A 23,499-nucleotide genomic window follows, 5' to 3' on the forward strand; every position below is an offset into this window, starting at 1 on the left:
ACTGGAGTGTCTGTTCCAGGAGGACTGAGGCGGCACCTGAGCCTTGAAGACCGAGAGCTGTTGTCGACTCCCCACTCCCTTTTATTATTTTCCTCCACTTCCCATCCCCTCTCCCTCAAATTTCTTTTTCCTCCTTCTCATTTTTCTCCATTTCCTCCTATAAGATGGACTTGCCCCAAGAGACTGTGATCCGGATTTTCCTGTTGACCATGATGTTGACCAGAGCAGTCTGTTCCGGCGAGAGTACCATGGAGGTCGATAGAGGTTCTGGAATGGGTTCTGATGATAAAGATGGAGGCGTAGTTTTCCAAGATCAACCTAACCAACAAGCAAAGGCGAGTATCAGAAAACGATCCGATAGCATTGACCATAGAAGGAATTGTGACGGATTGTTAGCTGAAGAAAACTGTATCTGTAGGCTCTGTAACAATGTCATTGAAGATGGGTGCATTAAGAAATGCCAATCCAGTTTTAATATCCATATGGACCGGCATCCATTGAGTGACTATCACTCCTTAGTGGGTAATGTGTTAAACAAAACAGATTGTTGGGTATGCTCTCAAGTACCTCAAGGTCATAGCAAATCAGGGCTAGTACCATTTCCTTTAACGATAGGGGAGGTACTTGAGTTAAATGGTGGGAGACCGGTGGACAGGAGGTTTAATATCTCCAGCCCTCCTAGTTTGAAGCTCCACCAATACCATGTGGATAGGTCCCTATTATGTTTCAACATCTCCAATCCCAGAAAGCCGGGAAATTGGGAAGTGTCATGGAGTAACCACACCATGACCTTTTCGCATAGAGCAGATAGAATGCCTACAGATACAGAGCTTGTACGCCACATAGCCAGTAGAGGAAAATCTTTCCGGTATAGGTACACCTTAGGAAATAGGATTACGAGAGTTGGAGAAGTATCACCAGGATACTGTGCACATATCATACAACCTGATACGTGTATTAAGCAGATGGAAGAATTAGGGTTAGGAGAGTTCACCTGGAAGGTGTGTAATATGGTTATGTCCTTCTCCGTCCCATATGTTCTCCCCGATGATGCATATTTCATATGCGGGAGAAAGGCGTACAAGTGGCTTGCCCCAAACTCTGAAGGATTGTGTTATATTGGAAAAGTATTGCCTGAAGTGATGACTGTAACACATGATAAAATGAAAGACATACATCGTGGTGCCCAAGCTCCTTATACTCACACCCATTACGAGCACGTTGTTAAAAGGCACCTGATAGAGAAGACAGAGCATCCGGCCTCTGATCTGATAAGTGAATCCACCGGGATTCAATTCTTAATCGCGTTAGATTTCACCCGCACCGCTAGAGGAGTGCTAAATTATAAATACATATCGGCGCTCGCAAATTTGTTAGATAATATCACTGAAATGTATGATGACACGTTTAGATATACTGGAAGGGAACTTCAAGCTTATAAAACAGAACTGGTGCAGCATAGAATGGTTCTCAATTACCTCACAGCAGTGACAGGCGGATATTGTGTTACATTGGCAACACTGTACGGCGTGAAGTGTTGCACGTATATCACGAATAGCACCGAGGATCCGGTCGAGGTCATAGACCAAAAGATGGACGATATTCTCCAATTGAAGTGGGAATTTCGCCGAAAACACAATCTCACTCTTGCTGCTGTAGGTAATGAGCTGACTGGTTGGGTGTCATGGTTGAACCCGCGAAATTGGTTCTCCGGTTTGGGAGACTGGGCTCAAGGAGTCATAATGGATGTTGGGAAGTTTCTCCTATGTATCTTAGGTGTTGTCATATCGATTGGATTGATATTTAGATGCGGTCAGGCTTTAATGAAGTGCAAACATCGTACCAGGGTAATGAGTTTGAGGAGTGAGGAAACTGTAATTAACCTGGATTTGATTTATGACCCAATGATAGAAATAATGATGTAATGAAAATGCGATTATACGGTCCGTTTCTTTCACCTGTTTTTCTGGTTTTTCTCCAAGATAAAAAGACCCACTTGGACGAGGAAGTTGACGAGACGCTATACAGACAACGGATAGACCAAAGAAGAAGTTTTGACCACTTGAGATATGGACATTTGATGAACTTTGCCATGGATCCCCAGTTTCCCTAGAATTCTTAAACTTACGCTAGCCCAACATTTTTTGTAAATCTAATGGCATTGACAAAGCTTTTTGCTCACGCCTAATGGGCAACACAGCGCAAAGAAGACGACTTTCAACTGATACCGAACAAAACTTCAACCGACAGATGTACATTAACCTGACATAGAATACCACCGCATTTACCGTAATTATGTCTTTTCTTCATTTCTACAACCCTCAGGTAATGACACACATAGTATAGGGAATACAGGCACAGATATCAGCAATCACATATTCCCCCATTCATGTATCATCAACTAAAATGTGCTCCCCATTTTGTTCAAAATCCGAAAAGAGCTCGGTAAAGTTTGACAGCCCATCCACAGACCCGTACCACGGGATAAGAAGGAATTCAAATGTATACTTCGCAATACCTCGAAGCTTGATTTACAACACGTACGGCACAATGATACATGACCCCCCAAACATGGACTCATACACACATGCTTCTGCTATCTCACTAGGTCATACCCTCTTCCCACCTACTCCTCTCTCCTCCCTTACCCAACCATGGAAATGAATTAACCCCTGACATATATTTTTCTTCTTTTGAAATGTTTTAGAAGGTGGCAGTTATTATTGACTGCCAAAGGGTGGACTGTCAAAGTCAGAAAAATATCTCTATGCACACTACCATATTTGCACCTCACACAGGTCCGTGCTGCGCATGCGTACGCTCTCCCGTACGTGCGCATACTCACAGTCGCGGGCACCCGCAGGCGCATGGTATGCGTATTTACGGTAGAGTTTATGCGATCGTAGCGTGCGACTCAATCATTACATATTTTCACTAATAATGTATTTTGTAGATCATGGTCCCTTTGATAGATTCTGAAAGTTTGGTTAATATAGAATGTTTATGAACAGAGGAATCCCTCTTTGTTTGATACGAAGGGTCAGACAGGAGTAATACAGTGGTGTTTAGTATCCATCGGAAGAATATTTAATTAGAAATATTCCGGTGTTGGTTTGAAGCAGATCAATCGCTCGTGCGAATAGTTATGGACATAAGAAGTTTATGAACATTTACTTTATTTGCACTTTATTACCCATGCGGCGGGAAACCCAGTTTCCCTCCCACCTGAGCAGTTGGAAATAGTCACAGCCCACCTGTATGAATCAACCTATGACCTTTTGTTATAATGCGAAGCCGAATTCCTGTGTCCAATGAACAATGAGATTGTAGGGACCATTGAATTGTATTGTGTGTGGGGCATAAATAGGCAGGCCGACCGTATCCAGTTCACTCTCTTCAACGGTTCTCATTGCTGATAATCGGGAGCTGGATATCGAGGCGCATGCGATCGTTTCCCTTTGTGCGTAAGTTTTCTCCGTAATCATATTGTCTTACTGTGAGCCATCTCTCTCTCTATCTCTCTCTCTCTCTATCTCTCTCGTATTTTCCTTTAATTGTATTGTATTGTATTTCCTGTGTAGTTTATCTGGTTAGTTGGTTTATGTTATATTGTAGTGTATCATTTGTACTGTGATTCCTTTTTGCAAGTATAATAGTTATAATACATATAATAGGTTTTGGACCCTAAGCCCAGGTATCTGTGTATTCTTTATAAGGGTTAAGTATTCTCTGAGCGTCGGTGACGCTCAAGCAGCTTTGTAGTTAATCAGGTTACACCAGGTTGCACTTACACTCTGTCTCCACACTAAGGTATACTGTGTATCTCATTGTTAAGGGTGTAGATATAAAGGTTTTAACGTTGTAAGCGTCTGCACCGCTGGTGATCTCCTCGTGGTCCCGAGCGTACGCTACGCTATAGCGAATCATCACGTTAGTCGGCAGCCAATAGCGTGCCTGCCTGTGATCACTGGGCCGTAAGCGAACGTGACGCTTGAGCGTCTCGACTACGGTTGAGCGATCGCTACACAACTTGCGTACCCTTACGGTACTTCTTACATAGATAGCGTATAGTGTTCTTAGACCTCTTAAAGTGTTTTATATACGATAAATATTTAGCTTTATCATTCCTTATTATGTACGCTCGTCCGGGCACAGTATCTTAACTGAGGCTTGGAGGAGGGTCATAGGGGGAGGAGCCAGTGCACACCAGCTAGTCTAAAGCTTTTACTTTTTGTGCCCAGTCTCCTGCGGAGCCGCTATTCCCCATGGTCCTTACGGAGTTCCCAGCATCCACTACGGACTATGAGAAATAGAATTATCGGTAAGTAAATTCTTATTTTTAGTAAATATACCCCGATGTATCACTTTTAAATACACTTTTTGCATTGTTAAAGACTCTGAGTGCCGCAGAACTTTTCTTTCAAGGTAATATATCAATTTTCACTGGGGGCACCGAAGCACCTGTATCATATTCTAGTGGAGTGCCGGTCCGGACAACATTATTATATATATAGATATATATACAACTTATTATGTATATCACAGCAGTGTTTCACCCATTGTCAATTCCTGACAGTCCACCATGACATGAGGATAAATGAGGGAAATGTAGGCTGCTAGGAGACAAAGTCTAATGTAATCTAGAGTGAATATTAATGAAAGCATCTTGACATTCTAAAAAATGAGGTGCAGAAAAAAAGCTACTTTTGGTTGTAGGGTGACTACATGCGACTTCAACTGGCGGAAGGTGGTACTTTCTGGTACAAAATCAAGTGGTCACTTAAGTGACTGGCTCATGTTTAGAGCCACCATATACAGTATGAGGTTGCCACCCATCCGGGAATGCTCCGGGCTGGAAATTCTCAGACTGCCTTTATGCAGCGCTTTTTGCCCATTTTCAGCACCAGACGCGCCACTTCCTGACTACCTAAGTCCGACCTGACATACGAAACTCTCCTGCTGTCCACCCTCCTGCTTCGCCCCGCTGTGGTCCGCCCTCCTGTGAGTCAGTGTGTAATGGTGGAGTGAGGACCCTTGATGACGAGAGGCCAGGATGACTGTGACTGTCACTGAATGGACTCAGTGTAAGCATCCTAGTCCTGGGAAGACGGTGAACCAATGACTGCTCAATCAGTGATTGCTTACACATGTTGGCTGGTTTGTGTGTGTGTGATTGATCCGGTGTGGTGCTGTGCAGCAGAAATGTACCCAGAAAGTAAATTATATATGTAGCCTGCCTGCCTATGTATATGCTTTTGAGCTGAGCCAGAGCCTGGGGGTCCCAGTGGGGAGAGAGAGGGCTGATGTGATATAAAACTTATGATCTGGAACTCCTCATGCACAATGTCAGCAAGGTGCCCTTCCAAATACCAGTAAACAGTAAATCTCAATATGGACGGCACTCCATGGGTGGAATTCAAATGTTTGAAAAGTCAGTTGGGTGTCTGTATTTTCCTGTCTATTACAGTAGATAGGAAAAAACAGACACCCAACTGACTTTTCAAACAATTGAATACCCCCCCAAGACTTTTAACTAGTCAAGATACAGTCCAAAGCTTCAATGTATTAAATGTTTGCCACTGAATGAAAATGTTATAGGTTAAAATGTTGGACTCACTGGTTAAAAGTCCCAGACTGCCGTTCATATTGAGGGCTCACATATATATATATATATATATATATAGGCGTCGTTCGGGCAGCACTCCCAGTGAATAGACAAATGTCCCGGTGCCTTCCTAGGTACCTCAGCAGGTCCAAATAATAGAAGCAATGTGCGGCGGCACTCAGAGAAATAAACCAGTCAAGCAGAGTAGTTTACAACGTTTCGGAGCTTTAATTTCCCTCCGTCATCAGGTATGATGACGGAGGGAAATTAAAGCTCCGAAACGTTGTAAACTACTCTGCTTGACTGGTTTATTTCTCTGAGTGCCGCCGCACATTGCTTCTATATATATATATATATATATATATACAGATGGGTCCTCGCTCATCCATACCGCGATTGCTAATAATCGCAGGTGTGCCCACAATCATGAACATGCACTGCATATGAACTCACAATCCGTAGGATTATTGATCGCAGCTTGGCCGCGAATGGGTCACACGCTGGTGTGACTAGTTTCAATATGTGCGACCCCTTCGCTGCCAAGCTGAGTATTGACATTACATGGGAGTTAGAGGGATGATGGCTCTGGCTATTTCTGGGAGGTCTGTGTCAGGTAATATGTTGGATGTAATTGTGTACTACATGACTTGTGTCTGATGGAGGGGGTGGGTAATATGTTAGAGGGGTAAGAAATTGCCCCCTGGTAACACCCCCTGTGTTTACAATTAAAAAGGTGGTTACCCTGTCTATAAACCACTCTACAGCTGCAAATATGAAGTAATCTATATAAACAAGTCTGGCTATATAAACAAGTCTGAAAGCCTTTTAAAATAACAAACTTCAACTTATCCTTAGGGTACTATACTTGTCAGGCACAGTACCCTAAGTAGGTATACCCCAGTCGGTATACTTGTTTGGCCTTGATTAGATCAATCGCTATAGTGGGTGATGGGGGTGCCATAGTAGTTGTTTACAAAGTTACATTAATGGCTACTAAGGAAATGGGCCCTGTTCTGAAATGTAGAGATGTGTGGTGGGCACTTTTCGTGTTTTGTGTTTTGGTTCTAATTCCCCACTCGTGTTTTGGTTTTGGATTGGTTTTGCCAAAACCATCCTTTCGTGTTTTGGTTTTGGATCTGGATGATTTTTGAAAAAAACATAAAAATGGCTAAAATCACAGAATTTGGGGGTAATTTTGATCCTAGGGTATTATTGACCTCAATAACATTCATTTCCACTCATTTTCAGTCTATTCTGAACACCTCACAATATTGTTTTAGGCCAAAAGGTTGCACCGAGGTGGCTGTATGACTAAACTAAGCAACACAAGTATGCGGCACAAACACCTGGCCCATCTAGGAGTGGCACTGCAGGGGCAGACAGGATGGCAGATAAAAAAAAAAGGCCCCAAACAGCACATCATGCAAAGAAAAAAAGAGGTGCAATGAGGTAGCTGTGTGACTAAGCTAAGCGACACAAACAATTGGCCCATATAGGCGTGGCACTGCAGTGGCAGACAGGAGGGCAGATATAAAAAAAGGCCCCAAACAGCACATCATGCAAAGATGTAAAAGAGGTGCAATGAGGTAGCTGTATGACTAAGCTAAGCGACACAAACAATTGGCCCATCTAGGAGTGGAACTGCAGTGTCAGACAGGACGGCACTTTAAAAAACTAGTCCCCAAACAGCACATGATGCAAAGAAGAAAAAGAAGTGCACAGAGGTTGCTGTATGACCAAGCTAAGCGACACAACCACCTGGCCCATCCCATCTAGTACTGGCATGCAGTGGCTGAATGTCAAAAGTGGCCCACAATTTTTCAATCCACTGACAGCATCTCCTGCACGCCCCTGTCATTTTTCAAAAATTCTGCAATTGGTGGACTTATACGGCAGTACCCCTGGACTAATACAGCAGTACCCCTGAACTTATACGGCAGTGTCAGACAGGATGGCACTTTAAAAAACCATGCCCCAAACAGCACATGATGCAAAGATGAAAAATAGGTGCACCAAGGTCGCTGGATGACTAAGCTAAGCGACACAAGTGTGCAGCACAAACACCTGGCCCATCTAGGAGTGGCACTGCAGTGGCAGACAGGATGGCACTTAAAAAAACTAGTCCCCAAACAGCACATCATGCAAAGAAGAAAAAGAGGTGCAATGAGGTAGCTGTATGACTAAGCTAAGCGACACAAACAATTGGCCCATCTAGGAGTGGCACTGCAGTGTCAGACAGGAGGGCAGATATAAAAAAAGTCCCCAAACAGTACATCATGCAAATATGAAAAAGAGGTGCAATGAGGTAGTTGTATGACTAAGGTAAGCAACACAAACAATTGGCCCATCTAGGAGTGGCATTGCAGTGTCAGACAGGAAGGCACTTAAAAAAAATAGTACCCAAACAGCACATCATGCCAAGAAGTTAAAGAGGACAATGAGGTAGCTGTATGACTAAGCTAAGCGACACAAGTGCGGCACAAACACCAGGCCCATCTAGGGTTGGCACTGCACTAATGGCGGATACCTGAAGCACGTCTAACACCAGCATAGTTATTATGGCCTCAGTAACCCGCTTTGCAACAGGGTGTATGTATGTATATATATATATACACAGTAGTATCACTGGAATTATATGGCAGTACCACTGGTCATATACGGCAGGATCACTGGACTGGATTTATATACCAGTACCACTGGAATTATACGGCAGGATCATTTGATTTATATGGCAGTGTAGTGTTCACTCTAGGATTTTTTTAGGGCAGGGTGCTGACCTTGGGGAGGGCACATTTTTGATTCGGGGAGGGCACATTTTTGATTCGGGGAGGGCACATTTTTGATTCGGGGAGGGCACATTTTAATTTAGAAGGGCAAAATGGTGTACATACTGTAATATGTATGCAGGTGTCTTAAACTTGCAGCACATTGTAGCTTATAAACCATCCTGGGACACCTTCGCTTCAATCTGACAGCACATTTTAAGTTTAAATGTGCCGTCAGATTGAAGTGAAGGTGTCCCAGAATGGTTTATATATCATTAATGTGCTGCCAGTTTATTTCTGAAGTGTCTCAATAGGGTTTATATAGTTTATTAAACTATATAAATCCTATTGAGACACTTCAGAGTTAAACTGGCAGCACATGTTTCTATATAAACCCTATTGAGACACTTCAGAAAAAAAACTGCCAGCACGTGTTGCTATATAAACCCTATTGAGACACTTAAAAAAAACCTGCAGCACATATTGCTATATAAACCCTATTGATACACTTCAGAGTGAAATTGGCAGCACGTGTTGCTATATAAACCTGATTGAGACACTTCAGAAATAAACTAGCGCACATCGTATTTTAAATGTGCTGTCAGATTGAAGCGAAGGTGCCCCAGGTTGGTTTATATAACATTCATGTGCTGCCAGTTTATTTCTGAAGTGTCACAATAGGGTTTATATAGTTCATTAAACTATAAGATTAGTTGAATGCTGCCAGATTAAAACTAAAGGGGCACCAGGCGACCCATATACAGTAGGATAAATAGCTTAGTGTGGCAGCACTAGTCTTAGATGATGTTTGTGTGTCAATTCAACTTACTGGGGGCTGATGCTGCAGGAGTGATCGTGCTGGTCCCCCGTCACACACCGCGGAGCTGGAAGAAAATGCCCGCCACACTGATCCTACCCGGCATCCTCTTTTATTGGGTCATGTGCACAGAGGAGGGCTGGGTTTGCCTCGGCAGGAGAGGCAAACCCAGCCCTCCTCATCTCACCAGCAGCCTACAGTATTGCCGAGACCCGAGTGCTGTGAGCGCATTAGCGCGACAAGCCTGAGGCAGCGGCAGGGAGGCGTGGCAGCATGGCGGGAGCAGTGGCAGCGTAGCGGGAGGAGTGACGGCGCTGACAGCGATGCGAGAGGAGTGGCAGTGCGGAGAGAGGAGTTTCAGTGCGGCCCGGCGCGGTAGTCCTTTAGTAATCAGCAGGGCGGCAGGGCGGGCACAAACGGGCAGGGCGCATTCTGACACTTGGAAAAGGGGCAGGGCGCAGCGCCCCGCGAAAGAAGGCTAGAGTGAACACTAGCAGTGCCGCTGGACATATACAGCAGTACCGCTGGACATATACGGCAGTATCAATGGACATATACGGCAGTATCACTGGACATATATGGCAATATCATTGGACATATACGGCAGTATAACTGGACTGGACTTAAACGCCAGTACCACTGGAATTATACGACAGGATCACTGGAATTATATGGCAGGATCACTAGACATATACGCCAGTATCACTGGAATTATACGGCAGGATCACTGGAATTATACGGCAGGATCACTGGATTTATACGGCAGTACCGCTGGACATATACGGCAGTATCAATGGACATATTTGGCAGTATCACTGGACATATATGGCAGTATCACTGGACTGGACTTATACGCAAGTTCCACTGGAATTATACGGCAGGATCACTGGATTTATACGACAGTACCACTGGAATTATACGGCAGGATCACTGGAATTATACGGCAGGATCACTGGATTTATACGACAGTACCGCTGGACATATACGGCAATATCAATGGACATAAACGGCAGTATCACTGGACTGGACTTATACGCAAGTACCACTGGAATTATACGGCAGGATCACTGAACTTAGGTGCCAGTGCCACTGGAATTATACGGCAGGATCACTGGATTTATACGGCATTACCGCTGGACATATACAGCAGTATCAATGGACATATACGGCAGTATCAATGGACATATACGGCAGTATCACTGGACATATACATCAGCACAGGGACACCACCACTGGACTGATGCAGGACAACACAGCACCACTGCAATGGACTGGACTTATACAGCAGCACTGGACATATGGCAGCAGAGGACACCACCACTGTGACTGGACTGATGCAGCACAAGACACCACCATTGGACTGATGTAGCACAACACAGCACCACTGGACTGGACTTATACAGCAGCACTGGACATATGGCAGCAGAGGACACCACCACTGTGACTGGACAGATGCAGCACAAGACACTACCACTGAGGACACTGAGGACGGAGACACGTCCTCTCTCTACACTCTCCAATGCCGAGTGAAAATGGCGGAGACGCGCGGCTCCTTATATGGAATCCAAACCCCGCAAGAATCCGATAGCGAGATGATGACATTTTGCCTCGTTCTGGTTTCCGAGTCAGACAGGAAAACCAAAGCCTGACTCGGATCTGGGCTCGTGACGTGAAGTCCTGGGGGGGGGGGCGCAGTTCGGTTCTCTGAGAACCGAACCCGCTCATCTCTACTGAAAAAGGTTACTTATCATACTGTATAGGTGGCGGTTTCTGTCCTTTCCACTCAGTAAAGTTCTACACTGATATGATCCATCTCTCATGCTTCTATTTCACCCTCACAGCCACAGATGAACTAATCAATGAGCCTTGCAGTGTTGGAGAGTACTCTACTCCTTGTAGCCTTTGTGAAGTGAGAAGAGATACGATTGATCTCCGAGATTAGGACTGTCCCAGAAAAGCACACTGTACTGACATTAGTGATGTGCACCGGAAATTTTTCGGGTTTTGTGTTTTGGTTTTGGATTCGGTTCCGCGGCCGTCTTTTGGATTCGGACGCGTTTTGGCAAAACCTCCCTGAAAATTTTTTGTTGGATTCAGGTGTGTTTTGGACTCGGGTGTTTTTTTTTTAAAAAAAACTCAAAAACAGCTTAAATCATAGAATTTGGGGGTCATTTTGATCCCATAGTATTATTAACCTCAATAACCATAATTTCCACTCATTTTCAGTCTATTCTGAACACCTCACACCTCACAATATTATTTTTAGTCCTAAAATTTGCACCAAGGTCGCTGGATGACTAAGCTAAGCGACCCAAGTGGCCGACACAAACACCTGGCCCATCTAGGAGTGGCTATGTTTTTATTAGAAAAATTGCAACAACAAACCAAAGCAATCAACAAACACGAGGAAAAAAATAATAATTTACATAAACAAGGTGATACCAGCCAAAAGCCATACTTAAATAATATTGTCCAAAGTCTATAGTCCGACTACGATGGCATAATATATCAGATTAGTGTATGAAGAGGCAATGTCAAATAAACTCAAAAGTCCATAGCACTGGCAAGATTAATAATAGTTTGTCAAATAGACAGTCAATAGCAATATACAGACCAATATGTACAAAATCAAGCCTTAACACACAACAAAATCCAAACATAGAGAAAGTGAGGCGAGCTTTTAGTCGTATGTTAAAACCATAGCATAAAAAAACTATAACACAAAATCTACGGGGGGTGAAAGAAAAGAAAGCCAGAAGGATGGAAGGAAGGAAAGACTTCAGCAACCCACTCAAGGGGGTCTCAGATGGCGCCAAAGCCTGGACCAACTGACGGCATCCATCCTCCCTCGATCCATATCCATCATCCTCTTTACCTCGTGAAGAATGGTACTAACCACCTCAGTACAGGGAAGGACTAACCTTCTAAGGGAAACTAGACACCGTGCACTCCAAGTGTGGTACCTGACCGCTAAACTAACTAGGTAAATGGTGACTAAATCAAATCTCCCAAACCTCTTTTTGAACGCCCCATACGCCCACTCAGGGTAACTAAGCCCCGAAAGGCACGGAAGGCGTAAGGCGGCTGAAACGGCTTTGTAAATTTTTACATTAAAGGGACACTCGAGCAAGAAGTGGTCCACAGTCTCCACCACCCCAGGACACTCCTCACGTGGGCAAACACGATCACTGGCACCTCGAAACCCGATCTTCCCCCTAACCTAAAGCTTCCCTTGAAAAAGAAGCCAGGCAATGTCCCTGAACTTCAGTGGGATCCTCCGAGAATTAATTAGATTCAACCCAGCTGAGTACACATTGCCCGGGCAGTCCCTTAGCGATGGCTGGTCATAAAAATGAGATCGCAAAATGCTCCTCTCCAACTCCCTTCTAGAGAAGCCTTTGACTTCACTCATCAAAATTCCCCATAGCCTTGTCACCTTCAAGCACAAGATGACGTAGATCGGGAGGTATCCGCATTTATCAACTCGGAGGTTTCTCACCTGACCGCCATCTATCCATGACCTGAGGAAGGGGTGCACCCAAACCCTAAAGCCTTCTACCCACCGAGGGGGGGCCTCCAAAAACAGACTCCCAAGATGTAACTTTACAAAAGTGGATGTGAAAAACACCACAGGGTTGACCATACCAAGTCCACCCTCTGCCCTCGGTCTGTAGGTGATGCCTCTCTTAACGAGATTCATCCTGTTCCCCCACAACAACAGGAAGAACAAAGAATAAATCCTGGACCACAAAGATTGAGGCAAACAGCACACATAACTGACATAAAGAAACACCGGGATCAGGTGAGTCTTACACAGGTCAACCTTTTCCCTGAGAGAAAATTTCCATCTTCTCCAGCTCTCTACTTTACGGGCAGCAACTTCCAGCTTACTCACCCAATTTAGAGTGGTATAATCACCACGACTAAACCAAATCCCTAAGATTTTGATTGACGAATTGGCCCGGGGAAGGCTGTCCGGAAGGCTGAACTCCTCACCTTCCTCCCCCATCCAGAAAGCTTCACATTTGTCTTGGTTTATCATGGAGCACGAGGCCCCAGAGTACTCGCAGATAAGGTGTTCCACATCACGTGCCTCAGTCGTAGACGATACGACAATCGTGACGTCATCTGCATAGGCCACCACCTTCAGCAGACACTCCGGCCCCAATTGCACCCCCTCGAGTGCACCACTTTCAACCCTCCTGACGAAAGGGTCGATTGCGAACACATACAGAAGGGAGCTCAAGGGACAACCCTGACGGACACCGGAGTTGACCGCGAAGGCAGGACCTACCCAACCATTGACAAGCGGGAAACTCTCGGCCTGATTATAAATAACGCAAAGCCAATCCACCACCCTCACTGGAAGTCCATACCTTTCAAGCAAGGCCCACAGGTACTCATGATTGACTCTATCGAAAGCCTTAGACTGATCCAATGCCAGCAAGTACTTTACCCACTTCTCAGCACGACACCGCTCCACAGCCTCCCGGACGCCAAGGACAGCACTAAAGGTGCTACGGCCTTTCACGGTACCATGCTGAGAAGAAGAAAGCAACAGCCCGGAAACTTCCATCAGCCTATTGAAGAGCACCTTTGCCAAAATCTTCCTGTCTGTATTGAGAAGAGCGATGGGGCGCCAGTTCTCAACACGAGATGGATCCTTACCTTTGGACAATTATATGAGGGCAGACAACCTCATGGAGGGAGGGAGCAAACCCTCAGCCAGGCTCTCATTAAAAACCTCCACAAGATGAGGAACCAAGAGGTCCGAAAATGCCTTAAAAAATTCAGATGTTAAGCCATCCGGGCCCGGAGATTTCTTTATAGACAAACCGTCTATGGCCTTCCTGATCTCCTCCGCCGTCACATCACTTCCCAAAGAGTCAAAAGAGGCATCAAGGCCCCCGAGCCCAGGTGTCTCCCTAAGAAACCTTTCCATCCTCTCTCTGATGAGTGGCTGCTCGGACAAAAGATCGGAGTAGTAGGATCTGATGACCCCCAGAATGCCCTCCCTATCCTCACGAAGGACACCCAGAGAATCAACCAAACCCCGCACCTCCTTCAGATCAACCGACTTTCTACAATTCTGACAGGGATCAGGTGAGTGGTAAGCTCCATAATCCCTCTCCAAAATCAAGGAAGCCATGCGACTGTATTGATATTCCCTCAACCGAGCCTTCACCCGAGAGATCTCCCCACTATCTCCACGCTCAGAGATCAAGAAATCAAGTTTCCTTCGCAAGTCATAGTAGGCATTTTGTTTTATCAAGTTTTTCCGGGCTACCAGCCTACGGAAAAAACCCCGAGTACGCTTTTTACACTCCTCCCACCACTCGGATCTACTCCAACCTGCCTCCAAAAGAGTCTCTTGTAGTTGAAAGAAATCTCTAAAGGACTGTCTCACCATCTCCTCCTTCAGGAGCCCCGAATTCAGCCGCCATAGACCCCGCCCTTTCTGAGGGGTTTCCGAAGCATTCAAAGCAAAACTCAGAATACAGTGATCGGAGAACTCTACTAGCTTCACCACAGGAGGCAAAGTTTTCGCGGACTCCTTAACAAAAAACCTATCTGTCCTAGACCTACGACTACCACAATAGAAGGTGTAACCCGTGAGGTCTGGAAAATGGCGAACGTGCACATCCACCAGACCAGCCTCCCTAGTCATGCTAGCTAAAAAATTGGAATCATGACCCAGGGTTGTCTTTGTGCCCCCCCTGTCTTTTGGCCTAGTGATAGCGTTAAAATCGCCACCAAAGACAATCTGCCGGGCTGAAAAAAGAAACTGTTTTATCTCCATGAAGAGACATCTCCTGTCCCTTGGGGACTGGGGCCCATAGATGTTAATTAGCCGTAGGTTCTGTCCCTTCAAGTTGATATCCAAAACCATACACCTACCTACCTGTAACTCTACAATCCTGTGCACGGTTACCATACCGGTAAAAAGCACCGCCACCCCACCGTACGGCTCGGCCGCAAGAGACCAGAAAGACGGTCCACGCCTCCATTCACGCTTTGCTCTATGAAGAACCGCCAGATCACCAATCCTAGTCTCCTGCAAAAATAAAAAATCAGCCTCAATTGTGCTGAAAAAATCAAAGGCCATAAAACGAGCACGTTTGGACAAAACGGAAGCCACATTAATTGTGGCACATCGTATAGGCTGAGGATCCATGTTTCATTGGATTGTAAGGTAGGACCCAATCACTTTCTCTTTGCTTGCCTACTTGACTCCTCATCGGAGCCATACCTTTTAAAACTAGTCCCCAAGGGAAGAGGATCATCCTCCCCAACAAACACCTCCTCAGTATCACTCTCACCTGCAGTGGGAGAGACAGAGAGGTCCATGTCCCGAGCCTCCCCCAAAACAGCAGAAATATCTTGGCCCAAATCATCATGAGGAGGACCCGGATCAGGAGGCTCCGCTCCTGGAGAAGCGGGAAAGGGTCTAGGGTCCACAGGGACAGGATCCACGAGATCCTGGGGCAATGAGGAAAGGATTTGAGGGGTACAGGAAGGCATGAAGGAAAAGTCCCCCACATCTTCCCCGACTGAACTCTGAGGTTTCCCATCAGTGTCTGATGTTACCACCGATCTAACTTTTGAAGACACATGACCAGAACTATCAACCTCATTACTTCGTCTCCTCCTTTCACTCCTCCTACACCCCTTCCCCTCCACCACGGACGCTACTTCCCCAAAGGAACTCTTAACAGAGGACCTCCTTCTTTGTTTCTTGGGTTTATCTTTTGGGACATGGACAAGCTGCCCTTCAGATAAGACGATATCACTGTCCTCCACCTCAGACTCTTCCTCAGAGTTAAACTGAAATCTATTAACACAAAAAATACCAGGGTCTGAATCCCTTCTTTTGGCCAACCTTTTCCTTGACTTAGATTCAACCACCTGAAAGCCATCTTTATCCACCTCAGCAGGCACCTTCCTCACCACACTGTTCTTCTCTACCACCGCCCTCACCACTTGCTTTTCTACAACCTCCCGTCGCTCCTCCTCAAAAAGACGACCCATTTCCCTCTCTAGCTCTTCCCCCATAACCTCAAGGTTATGGGAGGCCTTGGGGCACCTACTATAAGGATGTCCTTCGCACCCACAAAGGTTGCAGGTTACGTTGCCACAATCCCTCGCCACGTGCCCAGTTTTACCACAGAGGGCACATTTCAGGACAGTACAGTCACTGCTTAGGTGACGAAAGTCTCCGCAGCGGTGACACTGTCTAGGTTGACCAGGATAAAAACATTGGATTTTGTCTCTCCCAATGAAAGCAGCAGAGGGAACATGGCAAGGCACCTGACCATTATGCCTAAGCCTGATCACAGCCGACCAGGCTCCACCCCACACACCTTTCGTGAAATCAATCTTCACCAGAGGAGACAAGATGTCGCAATATCGACTTAACCAATAGCCAATATCTGCAGCAGGGAGGGATTCATTCCTGACCAATACAGTTGCACGGACTCTATCCTGGCGAGTAACAGCCGCCGCTTTATAGCGACAATACGATTCACACCCCTTCTTTAGCTCCCACTGTTCCCAGAACACCCGCAGCCCTTAATAAGATATGAAACTAAGGTCGTAGTCAGGGGTCTTTACAGGGTGGATGCAAGCAAAAAGATCAGGGGCATGGAAACCCAATGAGAACACCATTTCCAGGAAATCCCCTTTAGAAGGGGGTTCCTCAATCCCTATCCACTTAAGTGAAACCACGTTGCGACGCTTACCAGCCTGATCAGAAGCCGAAAACACCTTTGGAGCAACAATCCTATTGCCACTTGAGACAGCACCCGCATAAGAGGACAAGCCCGGCTTAGGAACTACCTGAGGCGAGGCCTGCCCAACAGAGCCCACAACATTACTCCGCCCCGCACCCTGCCCAACAGATACAGAACTAGCATTTTTATTGGCCAAAGAGGTTCTAATAACGGATATAGCTGGCAAGGATCTCACAGGTACGCCCAAGCTACCATATAGACCATCAACAATAGCCCGCTCCTCTGCAGATAAATCTTCTTTCCTTAACGCCGGAAGACCTTGGGCAAGTCCACACGATGACACTGGACCCACCGACACACTCTTAACACCAGTCTCGGCAACATGTTTTGTTTTAGCCCTAGCCTTAGAGCAAGTGACACCATCAACATTAGTGCCAGTGGCGTCTTTGGCACCACTCACTCCTGCCACCATGCTTGGCTTGCTAACGCCACCACCCGTAGGCAGATTGGGGAGACTCGCCTCAGCCATCTCACCGGCACGCGCCGGACCCACCATGGACGCAACCTGCTTCCCAGCAGAGGAGGCCAGATCTTGGGAGGTCGACCCCGAGCAAGCAACACCAGCCTGAACAGCGACACCTCCCAGACCACCATCCAACCGCTGTTCCACAATCAAAAGAGGAGACGCCTCCTCCACCATAGCAACATTACACTCCAGGCCCTGATCCATCGCAGAATCCACAGCATCTTCACCAGCAGAAGCACCACCATCACACCTTGGATCCTCTTCCTCAGGCACGGTCGATCCACTTGGCTCACACTCAATTTTCTCCTCTTCCTCCAGCTCTTTCTGAAGTGCTAGCATCCTGGCCTCCAAACATATACATTCAAGCTCCAACCTGCGTATGTCCCCCTCCATCCTCTCCCTTTCCCATTTTGGACAAGTGTTCCTCCTCCTCTTCTTCTCCGCAATCAAAATCCCCTTCTTAACAACTAACATTTTCAACTCAGCAATGTCAATACTTGATTCACCAGTGCTAGCAAAGTCCTGCATCTCCATCTCCTTAGTATCCTCATCGATAATTGCCATGCTAGTCCCACAAGAAGGTTGGGAGTCGCCAGACGACAAACCCGTCTCACAGACAGACTGCTCTGTCACTTTGTCCTGGACCTCCACAGGCAGGTCAGAGGATATACTCCGGGCACCAGCCGCCCTACACTCCAACTTAATTGTCGCAGGGAGATTACCCCCAATTGCAGCGGATGAGAGTTGTGCTTGCGTTTGTTCGGTGTCAGAGGATACCACATCAAGCAACGATCCTGACTCCACCAAGACATCACACTTCAGCCCCGGCTTCTTTGTTTTTGACACAGAGGCCACAGTGGCTAATTTCTTGACATCACCGATCCCTGAGCTACCCACAATAAACTTTGCAGGGGCTACCACAGGTTTAACAGCTCTGGACCTGGTCACCGGTCCCACGGTAGCATCGGTAGCAGCCACTGACTTTCCCTCACACACCAACAAAGCAGATCCAGATGGCACGGAAACGGGGGGACTTAAATTCACTGTACAGGGGGTCATCTTCACTAGACACCCCTCAATTTTCACAGCAACCGAGCCCCCAGTCACTTTTTCCTTAATCATAGATGTCTCATCACCAGTTGGGCACACAGGATTTTTTTTAAGCACAGCAGATGTAGAAATAGGCGCCACTTGAACGTCACCTTCCTTAATCATTGTCACTGATTTATTGGCAGCCAAACTTAACATGGGGGGAACCACTTTAGTAACACCTGTTGGCATGGATGGAACATTACTAGCATGGGGCTTTATTCCCTGATTGTCCTTATCACCATCCAAAACCTCCTCCACCTCCTTTTGATTTTTTACATTAAGGCTGGCAGCAGTGCACACTGGTGCAGCAGACCCAGAGGCCACTATACCAGCCCCTGCATCTACAGAGCGACGATAACATGCAGGGAACCCGCCGACGGCCGGACTTACTAACCTCTTCACCGTCGCGTCAGCAGGGGCTCCAGCGGCAGAAAACTCTCCTTCCAGCTGCTTCACTTCCAGACGCCGGGTCTCAACGCCATTCACAGCACTTGCAGGGGGGAGCTCAGGGCTGCCTATTAAGGTCTTTACCAGCTCTCCTGACCACCGGACTCTGCCGCTAGCACCCGCTGAAAAGGGAGCACAGCCCCCGGTACTATGCAGCGGCTCCACATAAGATTCCATGCTCTGGCCATTAACAGATGCAGCAGGGGATCCACTAGTAGGCAAACTAGGAGCAGTCTTTGCAGGATCAGGGAACACTGGTGTAGATAAACCAGCTGTTGTAGATAGGTCAGTAATTGCAGTTAAACCACAGGCTTTAGACACACTGCTGGGGATTTCCACAGTGACCTCCATAGCAGACTGCATGCAGGATGATTTTACAGAAGTCTTTGCAGGATCAGGGAACACTGGTGTAGATAAACCAGCTGTTGTAGATAGGTCAGTAATTGCAGTTAAACCACAGGCTTTAGACACACTGCTGGGGATTTCCACATTGACCTCCATAGCAGACTGCATGCAGGATGATTTTACAGCAGACTGGGACACTGGACTTGAATCCCCAGCACCAGAGCCTTTGCACTGTATAGGTTCCCCTGGGTCAGGCTCCATAACCGGGGGAAACTGCTTCTCCTTACCCCTGGGAGGCTCCATCCCAGCTGGGAAGGGCTCCAGGGATCTTGGGTGTAATCCGACACTCGAGTGGAACTCAGGAGCTCACAACACACACGTCTGACCAGGCCCATGTAGGAGTGGCACTGCAGTGTCAGGCAGGATGGCACTTCAAAAAAATAGTCCCCAAACAGCACATGATGCAAAGAAAAAAAGAGGTGCTATGAGGTAGCTGTGTGACTAAGCTAAGCGACCCAAGTGGCCGACACAAACACCTGGCCCATCTAGGAGTGGCACTGCAGTGTCAGACAGGATGGCACTTCAAAAAAATAGTCCCCAAACAGCACATGATGCAAAGAAGAAAAGAGGTGCACCAAGGTCGCTGGATGGCTAAGCTAATCATCACAAGTGGCCGACGCAAACACCTGGCCCATCTAGGAGTGGCACTGCAGTGTCAGGCAGGATGGCACTTCAAAAAAATAGGCCCCAAACAGCACATGATGCAAAGAAAAATGAAAGAAAAAAGAGGTGCAAGATGGAATTGTCCTTGGGCCCTCCCACCCACCCTTATGTTGTATAAACAGGACATGCACACTTTAACGAACCCATCATTTCAGCGACAGGGTCTGCCACACGAATGTGACTGAAATGACTGGTTGGTTTGGGCCCCCACCAAAAAAGAAGCAATCAATCTCTCCTTGCACAAACTGGCTCTACAGAGGCAAGATGTCCACCTCCTCCTCATTGTCCGATTCCTCACCCCTTTCACTGTGTACATCCCCCTCCTCACAGATTATTAATTCGTCCCCACTGGAATCCACCATCTCAGGTCCCTGTGTACTTTCTGGAGGCAATTGCTGCTGGTGAATGTCTCCACGGAGGAATTGATTATAATTCATTTTGATGAACATCATCTTCTCCACATTTTCTGGAAGTAACCTCGTACGCCGATTGCTGACAAGGTGAGCGGCTGCACTAAACACTCTTTCGGAGTACACACTGGACGGGGGGCAACTTAGGTAAAATAAAGCCAGTTTCTGCAAGGGCCTCCAAATTGCCTCTTTTTCCTGCCAGTATACGTATGGACTGTCTGATGTGCCTACTTGGATGCGGTCACTCATATAATCCTCCACCATTCTTTCAATGGTGACAGAATCATATGCAGTGACAGTAGACGACATGTCAGTAATCGTTAGCAGTTCCTTCAGTCCGGACCAGATGTCAGCACTCGTTCCAGACTGCCCTGCATCACCGCCAGCGGGTGGGCTCGGAATTCTTAGCATTTTCCTCGCACCCCCAGTTGCGGGAGAATGTGAAGGAGGAGCTGTTGACGGGTCACGTTCCGCTTGACTTGACAATTTTCTCACCAGCAGGTCTTTGAACCTCTGCAAACTTGTGTCTGCCGGAAAGAGAGATACAACGTAGGTTTTAAATCTAGGATCGAGCACGGTGGCCAAAATGTAGTGCTCTGATTTCAACAGATTGACCACCCGTGAATCCTGGTTAAGCGAATGAAGGGCTCCATCCACAAGTCCCACATGCCTAGCGGAATCGCTCTGTTTTAGCTCCTCCTTCAATGTCTCCAGCTTCTTCTGCAAATGCCTGATGAGGGGAATGACCTGACTCAGGCTGGCAGTGTCTGAACTAACTTCAAGTGTGGCAAGTTCAAAGGGTTGCAGAACCTTGCACAACGTTGAAATCATTCTCCACTGCGCTTGAGTCAGGTGCATTCCCCCTCCTTTGCCTATATCGTAGGCAGATGTATAGGCTTGAATGGCCTTTTGCTGCTCCTCCATCCTCTGAAGCATATAGAGGGTTGAATTCCACCTCGTTACCACCTCTTGCTTCAGATGATGGCAGGGCAGGTTCAGGACTGTTTGCTGGTGCTCCAGTCTTCGGCACGCGGTGGCTGAATGCCGAAAGTGGCCCGCAATTCTTCGGGCCACCGACAGCATCTCTTGCACGCCCCTGTCGTTTTTTAAATAATTCTGCACCACCAAATTCAATGTATGTGCAAAACATGGGACGTGCTGGAATTTGCCCAGATGTAATGCACGCACAATATTGGTGGCGTTGTCCGATATCACAAATCCCCAGGAGAGTCCAATTGGGGTAAGCCATTCTGCGATGATGTTCCTCAGTTTCCGTAAGAGGTTGTCAGCTGTGTGCCTCTTATGGAAAGCGGTGATACAAAGCGTAGCCTGCCTAGGAACGAGTTGGCGTTTGCGAGATGCTGCTACTGGTGCCGCCGCTGCTGTTCTTGCTGCGGGAGGCAATACATCTACCCAGTGGGCTGTCACAGTCATATAATCCTGAGTCTGCCCTGCTCCACTTGTCCACATGTCCGTGGTTAAGTTGACATTGGGTACAACTGCATTTTTTAGGACACTGGTGAGTCTTTTTCTGACGTCTGTGTACATTTTCGGTATCGCCTGCCTATAGAAATGGAACCTAGATGGTATTTGGTACCGGGGACACAGTACCTCAATCAAGTCTCTAGTTGCCTGTGAATTAACGGTGGATACCGGAAACACGTTTCTCACCACCCAGGCTGCCAAGGCCTGAGTTATCCACTTTGCAGCAAGATGACTGCTGTGATATTTCATCTTCCTCGCAAAGGACTGTTGGACAGTCAATTGCTTACTGGAAGTAGTACAAGTGGTCTTCCGACTTCCCCTCTGGGATGACGATCGACTCCCAGCAGCTACAACAGCAGCGCCAGCAGCAGTAAGCATTACACTCAAGAATGCATCGGAGGAATCCCAGGCAGGAGAGGACTCGTCAGACTTGACAGTGACATGGCCTGCAGGACTATTGGCTTTCCTGTCTAAGGAGGAAATTGACACTGAGGGAGTTGGTGGTGTGGTTTGCAGGAGCTTGGTTACAAGAGGAAGGGATTTAGTGGTCAGTGGACTGCTTCCGCTGTCATCCAAAGTTTTTGAACTTGTCACTGACTTCTGATGAATGCGGTCCAGGTGACGTATAAGGGAGGATGTTCCTAGGTGGTTAACGTCCTTGCCCATACTTATTACAGCTTGACAAAGGCAACACACGGCTTGACACCAGTAGTCCGCATTTCTGTTGAAATAATTCCACACCGAAGAGGTGATTTTTTTTGTATTTTGACCAGGCATGTCAATGGCCATATTAGTCCCACGGACAACAGGTGTCTCCCTGGGTGCCTGACTTAAACAAACCACCTCACCATCAGAATCCTCTTTGTCAATTTCCTCCCCAGCGCCAGCAGCACCCATATCCTCATCCTGGTGTACTTCAACAGTGACATCTTCAATTTGACTATCAGGAACTGGACTGCGGGTGCTCCTTCCAGCACTTGCAGGGGGCGTGCAAATGGTGGAAGGCGCAACCTCTTCCCGTCCAGTGTTGGGAAGGTCAGGCATCGCAACCGACACAATTGGACTCTCCTTGGGGATTTGTGATTTAGAAGAACGCACAGTTCTTTGCTGTGCTTTTGCCATCTTAAGTCTTTTAAGTTTTCTAGCAGGAGGATGATTGCTTCCATCCTCAGGTGAAGCTGAACCACCATAGGCCAGGGCCTCAGCCGTTCCTTGCCACTCCGTGTCGTAAATGGCACATTGGCAAGTTTACGCTTCTCCTCAGACGATTTTGATTTCGATTTTTGGGTCATTTTACTGAGCTTTATTTTTTTGGATTTTACATGCTCTCTACTATGACATTGTGCATCGGCCTTGGCAGACGACGTTGATGGCATTTCATTGTCTCGGCCATGACTAGTGGCAGCAGCTTCAGCATGAGGTGGAAGTGGATCTTGATCTTTCCCTATTTTACCCTCCACATTTTTGTTCTCCATTTTTTTAATGTGTGGAATTATATGCCAGTAATAGATCAACGTATAATACTGGTGGTCACTGGTCAGCAAAACTCTGCAC

Source organism: Pseudophryne corroboree, chromosome 7 (genome assembly GCF_028390025.1).
Source record: "Pseudophryne corroboree isolate aPseCor3 chromosome 7, aPseCor3.hap2, whole genome shotgun sequence".
Taxonomy (NCBI): domain Eukaryota; kingdom Metazoa; phylum Chordata; class Amphibia; order Anura; family Myobatrachidae; genus Pseudophryne; species Pseudophryne corroboree.